Consider the following 13,571-nt stretch of genomic DNA (forward strand, 5'->3'; position numbering starts at 1 on the left):
TCAGCTCAGACTCGCTCAAGGAGGCACTGACCTCATTCACGTGCTGATTTGAGGCTTTCAGAGCAGAAACCGAAACCGGTTTATTTTGAATGTCAAAACTCGTGAGGGCCATTAACAAGTGGAAGTGCCAGTGTTTACAGAGAAACGCTCTCATGGCTGTGCTAATGTACATGGGGAAACTGCTGTTCATATGTTCTTAAACCAATATCATCTGCACTAAGGGCTGACTTTTCTCATCAAAACAGGAAAGATAATATATTTCCATCATCACAGAGAGAATACACCTCTATAATAAGTGAACACAAATAACACCACGCTATACTTATGTCAGATGTGTTGAAATATATTTTTTTTTCTTTTTTTTTTTTCCACTGATTAAGCACATGCTGTGTAGACTTGCAGACTGACTTTGGTCAGTATCCATTAATAAAAAAACGTTCTCAACACCTCACACACATCCTGCTCTCTGTTCTCCTTTCCAATCTGTCTCTTTGATCAAAACCCTCTCATCCCTGTTACGCGCACACTCACACTCACACTCACTTGTGGAAGAATACACACACATTCACTCATCAGTCAGCCTCAGGGCCTGGAGACATGTGCGTGAGTAACACTTCAGACAGACGAGATGAAACGGTCATGTCAAAACCACCACTTCTTTAATCCAGATTTATGACAGGGGATGTTGAAACTGAACTCGATTCCATACTCTTTTCTGCTCCACGCTAAGATGACACTCGTCGAAAGGCAAAGCAGAAAATGACCGTGTGCTTTCCATGTAAACGCTCTTGTTTTCTCAGTGTGTGTGCAGTCATGCAGGAAAAAACCGGAGAGTGCAGGACATTCCATCTTTCCTGGAAAAGGAGATACTATAATTGAGGAAATAGTCTTTTTGATCTGTAACATGTCCAGCTTTAGTTTTTGAACTGGCACTGTGTGTGTTTTGTAGTGACCAAGAATGACTCTTGAGTCGAAGTCACTACATTCATCTCTTCCTCTGCCACACAGCCTAATGAAGTCAAGGTCTCATAAACAAACTGTCTGATCCAAGTGCTGAAGTGTTGTACATTGATATAGAAGCGGTGAGGTTCTGTGCATTGATAAAGGACGATGAGTATCCAGTGAGAGCCCTTAGTCAGGGCTGTATTTCAGGGCTGATGAGGCCTGTGATAATAAGTCACTGTCTATATTATCTCCCATGGATGGCCATGCGCTGTAATTAAAAGATTGCACTGTCTGCACCTGGGAGAGAATAACATGATACACACCATGACAATACTGGTGTCATCTTTGAGTGGTACTCTTAACACAAAGCAGCACCCAGCTTTGTGAGGACTCATTGGTCTATACAGTTTTTACTGACTCAACAAAGGCAGGAATAATGGAGACCAGCCCACGTGAATCATCATATTTAAAATGATGCCAGGTCTAAAATGATAGTAGAACAGTGTATTCTTTTGTGAGATTTAAGCTTTAAAAGAGGCCACAGCCATGATTGCCTTTGTTGTCACCGACAGCTAATCAATTTTAAGATTAAAAGCTCTAGTATGGAAACAATTCCTCCATCAATATAGAAATAAATCATCAGCAATTATGAAATACTATTTAATGTTCAAGCCATTTATCAAGGAAAAAATAGGAGAATTTGCTGCTTTTCACTGTTTCAAGTCTGTCAAATTATTATCTTTGGGTTTTAGGGTGTTGGTCAGACAATCTCTAGGGCTGTAACTAACAATTTCTGTCATCGATTATTTTAAATGTATTTTTCGCGTAGTCAAGAGACCATGAGTCACAAGCCCAAAGATACTTGCAGAGAAAAGCAGTATTAGCTTGAAACAGCTAATGTTGTCTACACGTGTAATGTTATGGATTTAGCCAGACTACCTGCAAAACTGATTCCCATCCCATTCCCATCAGCCTCAGCTGTACTATGTGTTTAGCGCAAATTAGCAAATGATAGCATGATAAACATGTTGAGCTTTGCCGGCTGTACATCGGCATGTTAGCATTTAGCTCAAAGCACAGCCTCCCAGCGTGGTTTATTTCTTCATAAATTACTTCAACAATTCATTGATTATTAACTCAACAGACATGAAGATGTCTTATTGTGCTGTAATATATACTATGTGACACTGTTTGATATCACATATACTGACATATCCTAAATGTTGAATTGTGATCAGAAAAAAAGAGCCCAAAAGTAGTGCATAAGACACAAAATGAAATACAATAGAAATTAAATAATGGAACTAGATTTGAGCTTGGACCTTCATAAAGCATCTGTCGATGTGATGCTGTTAGCTCACAGCCAAGTAGTGGGCAATAAAATGAATCATGAAGTCAGTGGAGAGAATTGAGGGACAAGACTTTGTTTATGCTCTGGCAGAGGATCCAACATGACACACACTGGCTGTGAGACAGCGTGATATTTTCCTGTATCCCTTCAGAACGTCTTGATACAGGCTTAGTCACCGGCTATATGGATCGGGATATGGAGTGGCTTTAACCTCATCAGACTTGAAACATAGACGAGAGTCTCTCAGTGGCTACTCAAACCAAAACCCTCTTCATCTCTTTAATATCTATGCTCTTGTTAGCCTCATGAAATCATGGGACACACTTCACATGCACCCCCATTGACATTTCACTCCTCATGATAATGATAATTCGTGCAGCTGACAGCATTGGGAGACCTGTTAATTTATCAGGCGCGAATATGAAAAAAAATAACAGTTTAATAGGAGAATAATAAGGGAGTTCTGCATAAAACGGGCAAGTGACAGATGACACATTATGAGAGAGCAATCTGATTTTTAGTCATAAGTGCTATGACTCAGCAGAAACACATCAAGATACACATACCTTTGATTTAAACAAAAGACATTCACAAGGATGACTCATTTACCGGAAGTAATGTAATGTTTTAATTGGCTAACTCATGAGGAAAAATACTCAGTGGGCCCAAACGTATCTGTCCTGTCTTTTTTTTTTTTTTTTTTTGTGCTGTACATATACCAACCCAGTCCTGCCATGCTAAACAATATTTGAGTTGCAGTTTTCGATCTTCTGCAGGGAATATATTTTCCAGTGGCAGGTGGTAGGCTACAGGATATTGAGAGTGCCTCCTGTGTTAAGGCAAATTAGAGACCTGAGGAGGAACTGAGAGGAAATTAAAGGTCTGGAAAATTTAAACATTTCGAGTGATGAGCCAGCTATGACTTTGGGGATGGCAATTTTCCACTCCCCAAAGTGCAACAAAGACGCATTTTGGGGCTGCTTTCTTGTGTGAAAACTACATTTCCCCCCGTGAGATAGGGTCACGCATAGCTAAGTGTGCATCAAGGGGGCGAATGGAGGCTCTGCATCGGTAAGAGAGAAAGAGAGGCATCCAGCGAGCAGAGCTGATTGAAGTACTGACCTTTTGGTGGGACTGTGTAAAGAGGGGGCCTGCAGACTCTCAGTCAGCTGTCAGATACTGCATCCAGCCTGGTAGTGGGAGTAGGGCCCTGACACCAGCCTCCCACCACTCTGCCCTGTTTGTGTCATCCATCCCTCCATTCTTACAGCCTTCCATTCCACACGAACACCCACCCACCCATCAAACACACACACACACACACACGCAGCGAGGTACCGCCGCAAACACTTAACCAGACACAAACATCCACACAAACACAAACATATTTCAGCCTGTGCCAGGTAGGTAATATTTCTACAAATAGCAGTGTGGGCATTTGGGAGAAAATCGCAAAGCCACGCAAACGGCCTGCTGTAGGGGTGAGATAATCAGCTTTGTGGTAAGAGCAAATGGCCCCTGAGTGGCAAGGCAGGTAATCATCGCAGTGTTTTTGTGGGAGATGGGAAGAGTGCTTTTCTGTCCTTATGTGTGTCTATGCATATTCACACAGAAATGAGCAGTCCATTCAAGTTCATGCAGGTATAAAAAAAACCACTCTAGGCACCTATAGCCGCACATCTACCACCTACACTGTCTACGTCAAAATAAGAATTCAAAAATCAACTAGAAATAAATATACATTTATGAAGCCATGAAACCTGAAGCTTGTTTGTGACATATATTCATGTGAACCTGGGGATTACCAGCACAACACTAAAGACATCCAAAAAGGTCTCTGTTGTGTTCAGAGTTGCTGCTCCACTTCCTAGACACAGCACAGGTGGGGCACATTTACATAAGTGGCAAAAAAAAACATGCTGCAGATTTATTTAAATCGTGCTTGGAGTAATTCCATATTCCTGGTCTGTTTCCAGTTTTGCAGTGCTTTGATGATCGCCACATTACTAAAGAAAAACATCCACTCTTCCTTTGTATTGTAAATTCAACGCCCTAATTAGCAGATCTAAGTGGTTTCGTGCACATTTTTACAGCTATGCGCATAAATGAAAACTAAAGGATGCAATAGCTGTCGACAAAAGGTGATGCAAGCTGAATTACATCTTCCCTTGAAGAACGATTGAATAAAGAAAATGTGTAAAGGCTGTGCATATGTCTGCATGTGTTTGTGAGAGAATTTGAGGATGATGCAGGGCTTACTTTGGCCGGGACAGATGTGTAATATATCCAGCTATCCCTGTAGCTGCTGACAATGGGGTTTGAGGCTGTGTGGCATTCCAACCCGAGGCGTCACATGCTACAGGGTTCAAATGAGTGCATCAGCAGGGTGGGACCCAAATAGTCTGTGCAGTACAACATAAGCAGGCGTGTGTGCCTGTGCGAGGGTGCAACTAAGGTTTTAGAGACAAAGACGGTGCTGACAGAGAGTGGAGATTTGAAAAGGAGTGACAATTGTGTAAGGTAAGACAACGTCATGCCATACATACATGCTGGTGCTGTTCAGGGAAGTGCGATGAGGTCAGCACCAGCTTTCATGCCACCGCTGACAGTATGCACATATATATATATATATATATATATACATATATGAGGCCAATGAGGACGCTCACCTCAGTCTGTCTTTAGGTTTCTCATGGCTTTTTCTGTAGGGAGTTTCTGCCTAAGTAACCAACGAAATAGAGAAAACACCACATGAGCCTCAATAATCTGTTGCTCAACATCAGTGATTTCCAACCATGGCTGCTTGTACGCCGGGGGGGACAAACAGATCAAATAGTTAGCAGAAAGTATTGGATAAATAGTTAAAATAGCTAAAACTAATGAATAAACAGTCATTTGATTGCCATGGCAGACCGGTGGTAAACTTGCCACCTATGTAATAATTCATGTTAGAGTCATGATATGGGGGGGTCCACCTGAGCTGACAGCTGAGAACCAAAGCTAACAGTAGTACCAGCTGAATGTCACCAATCCTGGCGCAGACACTTCACTTATCCCAAACAAGGGACCAAACACTGGTCCCTCAGTGCAGATGACGTCGGATTTGCTCCGATATCCTTTTGCGGTATTAGTCATCTCTTGGATGATTGCAATTTCTCTGTCCTAGCGATCGCACACTCTTTCCCCATCTCGTCTGCTCAGATCAGTCAGTCCCATGTGATCTGTCCATCAGGCCTAGGGTGTGTTTCTCTGCCTCCTGGGATTTTTTCACACACATTTTCCTGTAGCCTGTCTTTAGCTGGGTTAAGCTGCTCTGCCCCCTGTTTCCAAAACAACTACTGGATCTGCCTGGGCAAATTAGGACGCATTCAGCCTTGAGAGCAAATGAACACGCACAGTCATCATGAAAGTGTAGCTGTTTTTTTTGTTGCCCTTTTAATTGTATGTTTCGCACAGGTGAGGGCTCTGTTGTATGCCTGTGTGTGTGTGTGTGTGTGTGTGTGTGTGTGTGTGTGTGTGTGTGTGCATGTGAGAGTTTGTGTGGGTGTGTGTCTGCCTAACCATTACATGCCTAAAGAGGAATTGAGGCAGAGTGTAAATAGCACTGCCAGGAGCACCTCTGGGTGGCCTTTCCTTCCTCTTGAGCTATGTTGAAACCTTCATGTCATTGTTTCTGTTCTGCCACCTGTGCTGTTTTGAAACTTTCCAACTGACACTGGATTTCTTCAAATGTAAGTGACAGTCTCACGTTTCCTGACAAATGGTGTATTAAGAAAATAATTGCATTCATTATGACGTCTCTTTAGCAAGAGGTAATTGACTTCATTCAATGATAACATTGTCCGATGTTACCAAGCTCGTGGCATATGAAGAAGGGTGCTCTGCTGAGTCATATACAAATTAGGCTATAAAGGAAACATGGAATGGGTAAAGTCTGAGTTTTTAGTACTTGTCTTTGTACATATACAGATTTGTTTGCATATTTGTTGCAACATAACTAAATAAATTTTGTGGTTTGTACAGTGAGAAATTCACCGCTACCCAGACTGAATGTGAGAAAAACAACTTCCTCAGAAATGTCCATTCTAGGTCTTTCCTCACAGTAAACATGAAGCCTATAACATTTTGTCAAATGATGTGACCAACTCCTGTGCTTTGTTATTACTGCATTATATTTACTGTCACACAAAAGAAGAAAATTGGGAAGTAAAACATATCACCCTCAAACACCGTTCAAACGGTTCATGTCGCAGTAAACTTTAAATTAGAGAAACGAGGGCGAATCCAAGAAATGAAACAACACGTGACACACTTTGCACTATGACTTGTGTAAATGTGCTCCCGTTTAACCTTCACCAGTCCAGCTAATCCCTCTGTGCTGGCTGACGCTCACTTCTGTCCCCAGAGTGACTGACAACTCATTGTGGCTTCATGGTCACAAGACTCTTCAATGAGGCACTGTAGGAAAATTTGCCAACAAGCTAGTTTCCACCGGGGATCCCTAAAGCAGGCAGAAATAACTCCCTCAACATGCGTAGACCAGTTGCGGCCTGGAGTCCAGGTCTGGGGCCTCATGATGGTGGCCCTCAGCAGCACCTATGGGTGTGGTAGGATCCTACAAAGGAACTTATATTGGTCAATGAATGGTGTTGGTGTACAAACAATATACTTGGGTGGCATATTTCTTCCGAAGGCACATCTGTCATTTTTGACATATAATTATATATATATATTATATATCTGTGTGTATATGTATATACATATATTTATTTATATCTGTGTGTATGTATATAAAACAGATAATACGCTGCAATATGCTGTTGTACTCTCTAAGAAGAAATGCCCATGAAGATTCCTGCTGAACACCTGCAAGATTCCTCTTTTGGCTCCACCCTCCTCCCTTCCCCCTTGAACCCTCCATCTCTTCCACCTTGGATTTTCCAGTCTCACAGCATCTGGGGTAGAACGGTGATGACACTGACCGCAAATCATTATGTACAGGGGCCTTTAACACTGCAGAGGATCAATACTCAGCTTAGCTCCATTTCACCACAAACCTGTGTAACCCTGCTTTTGACTGCTGTGTTGTAACATGCAGCCCATTTTTCCAAATAGCTTCTATTGCATGAGCGTGTGTTTTGCGTGAGTTCAGCCCACGCCAGACATCCTCTGAACGCAGCTACTGACTAATTCCCCTCCACACGTGCAGGCTTGAGAGGTGGGGTTGTTCCATGACTCCAAATAGAAAGCCAAAGTACTTTTTTACTGTCTCTGAAAAGGTCAGATGGTTGGATTCCAGCACAGAAGCACTTCTACATACAGTAACTACTTTGTTTAATCAGCATGCAGCGTTCAGATATTAAGCAAATATTCAAAAATTTAATATTTATCTGAAGACATTTCATATTAAGTATAAGGCTTTAGCCAGCAGCTGATTATTTTAGCTTAGCATAAAAACAGAGGGAAACAGCTAGCCTGGCTCTGTCCATAGGTAACAAAATTCACCCACCAGCACCTCTCAACCTGGCTCATTTGCACATTACATCTCATTTATTCAATCTGTACAAAGACTAATGTGTAAAACCACCATGTTGGGGTTTTTCGGGGGTAGTCACTGCACCCGACCAAGAAATAGTTCGGCCCTAACACGCTGTAAAACCAAAGCAGGTCGTCTTCACACTTAAATCTTCATACAGATTAAATGAATGAAACATATTGTGTTAATTAGTAAACTTCAGAGGTGCTGGTAGGTTAGACAGGGTAGCTGGTTCTTTGAGCTAATGTAATCTAATGTAAGATAGCTGCCAGTTACTGCAACAAAGCACTCACGTGCATCTTTCAAAGAAATTACTGTAGCCACTGACTGAGCAATGTATGAATTGTTGTAATAAAATAAAAATGTCACTGAACCAAATGCCCGGAAATATTAATAAATAGCATGCCTGAAAACAGGTTACGCCCTACACTGGGTTGATGTAAAAGTATCGGCCTTACCATCTAGTTATTTATAAGTCTGCTGTCTGCCAACAATTCGGGGATCAAGAATCATATTTACTGTTGAGGACATGACACACGGTGAACAATAAAAGTGTCAGGGAGGTGGAAGGAAGCGAGCCACAAAATGTGCTGATACTCTCAGTGGCAAAGAGTCAAACTCTTGGGAAATGTGAATGATCTTAGTCATAAAGGTCCTTTTCAAAAAGCCCGTGATGATATTGCTTATCATACATTGATTGAGACAGACTTGATTTAGAATTTTTTCCAGCTTTGATGATCAGACTTAACAGCTTAAGTGTGGAAAAATCCTTCAATACTGCACATGAACTGTAGTACATGACATTTTCACATCGTCAAAGATTACAGACTGAATTGACCTGATCTGATGATGATATTGCCTGACAAAACATTTTAAATTATGGTGACACGCTAGTATGTAGCAGTGAATTACTGCCTCCACACCCATTTGTAGTCTAAAAATTACCCTTTAAACTGCTTCTGAACTTGGCACATCAAAGCCAACCCACAAAGAAATCTGCCTGATTTTATACATTTTTTCATCCTCAGTCTTGACTTTGTGCAACAAACACTGGTGAATGCTTGATAAACACATCCTTATCAAGCAGTCAACACCAGAAACATCAGCTGGTATAAATAGACACAACTGACTAATTAACTCTGAACTCGTAGTAGGGCAACTGGCTGTATAAAGTCACATCAAACAGAAAGAATAGACAAGACTAAAAACAGACAAGGCCAGAGCCTGGTGGAGCAAGCGAGGCGAGGTTAGTTATCATCTGGTTTATACTTCAGCGCTTCAGGCATGTTGATGAGAGGTAAGACCAGTAGGATGGTGAGAGACAGGACCAGGATGACACGAACAACTGCAGTCAGTTGAATATAAGCTGATGAGATCTGTCTGTTGTTGTGATTATTCTGGTTCTGAATGACAATTTTTAAACGCCTCTGGTTCCTGACATGCCCCAGTGTTAGACAACCAATACAGAGGGAAGCACGAATAAAGCAAATAAAGGAGTGATGATGATCTAGTGTCTTGTTTTACTTAATCCTCCTTTGACACTTTGTTTCTACCAGTAATATGATTATTTTATAGGCCTAATATTTGGATTGTATCACTCTATTACACTCCCATTTCTAGAGCCATGTCGCCAGCATGTCCAAAAACAAAAAATATATGCACAAATTTAAGAAGAGCATAGCTGTATAGGAAGGTAAAGTGTAAAGTGCAATGTGTAAATGTGGTATGTGTATTAGGAATATGTGTGTTACTGAGTATTTCTCTGCTTGTTTATCATGTTTATTGCAGTTGGAATCAATGATTATGAATAATTTTGAAGTTTTTAACTGGCCTATATTTGAGAAGAATAACCCCCCACACACACACACAAAAACAGTTGTATCAAAAATATTTTATCATGAGTCGTGTGGTTAAAAGCCATGTCTGTATAACTGCTGAAACATGAATTTATACGTCTGAATGGAACAGTCACAAGCCATGGGTTGTCAAGGCTTTTGGGATCACTTCCTGGTTTTCATGCATTCTGTATGACAATGATGTGTTGAAGTGCAACAGAATACCCGCTGCGCGGCCAGTGGAGCTGTCACAGCAGAGAAAAGGCTGCCTCGCTTGTGGACAGGGTTAAATTGAAGCCTCGCCTTTGATCATTAGTTATATAGATACAGAGGGTCAGTACAACCTTCCCTGTGTGACTCACTCGTGCTCCTAGTTTTTCCGCCCATACACAGTAAATATTTAACTACACGTCTCTGTCGGTATTCTGTTTTCAGTATCCAAATGCACCTCTTCCCCGAAATGACGTTGGCATTTCATTGATTTCAACAATGACTTTCTTTACAAGTGCTTGCAAATGGCAGGCTGGGGAGGGCTGCAATCATTTGCATGCTATTGTGATAAATTCTCAGAAGAAACCATGAATGGAGGTTTCCCTGATTGAAACTGTTACGGAACTAGAGATAGCCGTCTGCTTGAGAGCAATCAGCATAAAGTACAGCGAACTCTCTTTTATGGAATTATGGCTGTTATTGTGAAACACAAACAGAGAGATGGCAAAGAGGACGAAAAAGGGGGGGCCGTAAAGCCTGGAAAGTTAGAAGGGGAGGAGGTGGAAAAAAGAGAGCTGGAGGGGGGGGGGGGGGCTGGATGACGTCGTCAGTGGGGACGGAGGTCTATTTTAAGAATATGATAGGGACAAGGCCGCTAAGCACTCCTCTGGACCGACGTCACAGATGAGATCAACTCTCTGCTCGGCCTACCAGCCCGATCATGTGACCCGTAATGACCTTCGCTATCAGTGATTAGATTACTGCACGTCAACTGCAGAGCAAAGAGCTGCTGTAGGGAGCAGATATATGGCTGCAAAGAAAACGACAGGAGAGAGAAAAAGAAAGCAAAAAAATAGAAGAATCGAGACTCCTGTTTAGAAGAGAAGTGCAAGGGTAAAAGCAGAAGGAGAGATAGAAAAAAAACTAATTAAGCAAGAGTATGAGTGCAAGAACCAAGGGCGGAGAACAGAAAGACAACAGGAGAGATATAAAACAGATGAGCACCAGCCAAGATTGAATTAGCCCCCAGCTTCGGCTACCCCTAAGAGGAGGTTTAGTGGGCAGGGATTCTGGAGTGTGTGTGGGTGTGTGTGGAAGTATTCAACCATGTGGGAGGAGAGCAGGGAGATTTGGCAAGTTCTGAACTTGCTTGCACCAACAAAGGAAATGCCTGCATCTGGTATTCATCACTGTGTACTGTACACTCACACCCACACACACACACATTCACTACCATTATCTCCTATCTGTTTTCTTCAGTGCAGAAGTGCTGGGAGTACTGCTGCACATCATAACATGTTGCTCTTAAACTGATTTGGTGTCCCCTCAACACACACTGACCTCAAAGAGCAATTTTTTTTTTTACAACTGATACTACTGAATGGGTAGAGCCCTTGCAAAAGTCATATCTTTGTTTCACCAGAAGTAATACGCAAGAAGTCCATTCTGCATTGCCAAAACCACCTACCCAGCCACCCACACTTCCTGCCCTGAGTCTCTCTCTCCTCCACTTGCTCTCACTCCAATTTTCTCCAGTCTCTCTCTCTCTCTCTATCACTTGTTCTGCTCTGTTCTATTTTATACACCCCACGCTGACACCTAACCTTTGTCGGACCACCAGTCCCTCTGGCGCTATGCCGTGGGCTGTCAAACAGACAAATAAACAAACAGATAGTGCTAACACTCTCCCAGCCTGGCCGAGTTTCACAGTTAGAAAGGTTCTTATCGTGCCCGGCTTGTGTCCTGTGGGTGGATTTCATTAGCTTATTTAGCACATTCAGCCCAGTTCCAGGCGGAGACCTATTGTGGGCCTTTTAGTGTGAGCAGACCGGCTCTGTAAAAGGCAGCAATTATCAGGTCCACTTTGTGGGGGTGTCGAATTTACACCATTTGGATTAGGCTGTGCAGTAAGTGGTTGACAGGCCTGGGTCTGGGGTTTGGGAGTAGCATGCAGCCCCACTGGTTTCCTATGAGTCGTGCAGCGTCGCCACACAAGAGAGCCTGTTAACAAGACAAAAGGGATTGCTTCACATGGACAGAATATGGAACGCAATGTGAACTATCCTGTTAGAAATGTGATAGGCTAAGCCATAACAGTACATTGCATTCTCACAGGATCTATGTGGAGGCTCAAATCTCAGTGGTGTGATCCACATTACTATGCTACTGTAAGCCAATGGTTTTAATTATAAATGTTGCATTGAGGAATTTCTTGCCAAGAGTTAGATTAGAACATAACGCTCACATGTCTGTATGCTAAATATGAAGCTACAGCAGGAGAATGTTAGCTTAGCTTAGCACAGCACTCTCCAAAAGGTAAATTAAAAAGAAAAAAAAAACAGCAACTAGCAATTCTGAAGCTTACTGCTTAACACCACGACAAAACTCCAAGAAATCACTGCACCCAGCCAAGAAATAGTCCAGCACACAAAACCACAACTTATTGCTTACTATTAAACAAACAAGATATAAAGTGTCAGTGATCTTTGGATTTAGACAGGCTAGCTGTTTCCTCCTGTTTCCAGTCTTTGTGCTCGGCCAAGCTAACCAAATCCTGGCTGTAGCTTCATGTTTAGCATACAGGCATGAGGGTGGTGTCAATCTTCTCGTCAAGTATTCCTTTAACCAAAGAAACAAGTCAGTGAATAAACTCCATAATCAGAACGCAACTATGCCACTGCAAAGAAGTTATTACATAATGCCGTCCCTGTTTCCAACAGGTGATAAAGTTGATAGAATTCCATTGACCAACACAGTATAGTATCAGAACACTCCAAGATATGCCAAGATATGAGAATGGCATTCTGATCGCACACTTGGTACACAGAGTACATCTAATCAACTTCCTATCACTTGGGAATGTGTTGACTAAGGATGGAATAACTGTGATATAGAAAAAAAACCCCACACAAACAGTACATAACGTACTCATCATTTGTCACTCACACACACATACAGTGCACACTCAGCCATATAATGACTGTGCCATCTGTAGAGAATGAATACAGCGAGCTTCGATTATGAAATGGTTGGACTGTATCCAGTGTGCCTCTGGGTACCGTTCAGTCTATAGAGGTTGTTGTGATTAGTCATCACTCACTCGCTCAGCGGAAACTGAAATACATAAACTTTACAGTACGTACCCAAGTCGATGCTGATGTGATTCATTTATCAGTTGTTAAATCTACATTTGGAATCTGCAAGATGAAGTATCCGCTTCCTGGAAAGTTTCATTAAAAAGTTTTCAGGACAAAAGTCAAGGGAATGTCATGACTCGTGATACTGGCCATGAGGGTCTAGTCGAAATGTTCCTGGCTTGGATGATCAGAAGTTACTGTAAACTGTGACTGAGACTAAATCATAGTCTGAAGCGACACTTTCTTTTCTTGTCCCGTAGTTGCACGTTTTGCACATTTTCTCCCTTTCTTTCTCAAGCCGGGGCTCTGACACTGTCTCTGGCAAGTTGTCTGATTTAGTGTGTAAAGCTGTAGAGCTCAAGATGTGTCATCAGTCGTCTGTGCTGTGAGCCGGGAGGGCGAGCGAGCAGGCACTTCAAACAGGGCTCCTTCTGCAGGTGCGGGATCAGAGGCCTGTCCACACTGAAATCCTTCCCACTCCCACTCAACTCATCACCCCTCTAGTCTCTGATGACTCTTTTTTTTGACCCTACACTGTATCTTTGGTGCGTTTGAAC

This window comes from Xiphias gladius, chromosome 6 (genome assembly GCF_016859285.1).
Source record: "Xiphias gladius isolate SHS-SW01 ecotype Sanya breed wild chromosome 6, ASM1685928v1, whole genome shotgun sequence".
Lineage (NCBI taxonomy): Eukaryota > Metazoa > Chordata > Actinopteri > Istiophoriformes > Xiphiidae > Xiphias > Xiphias gladius.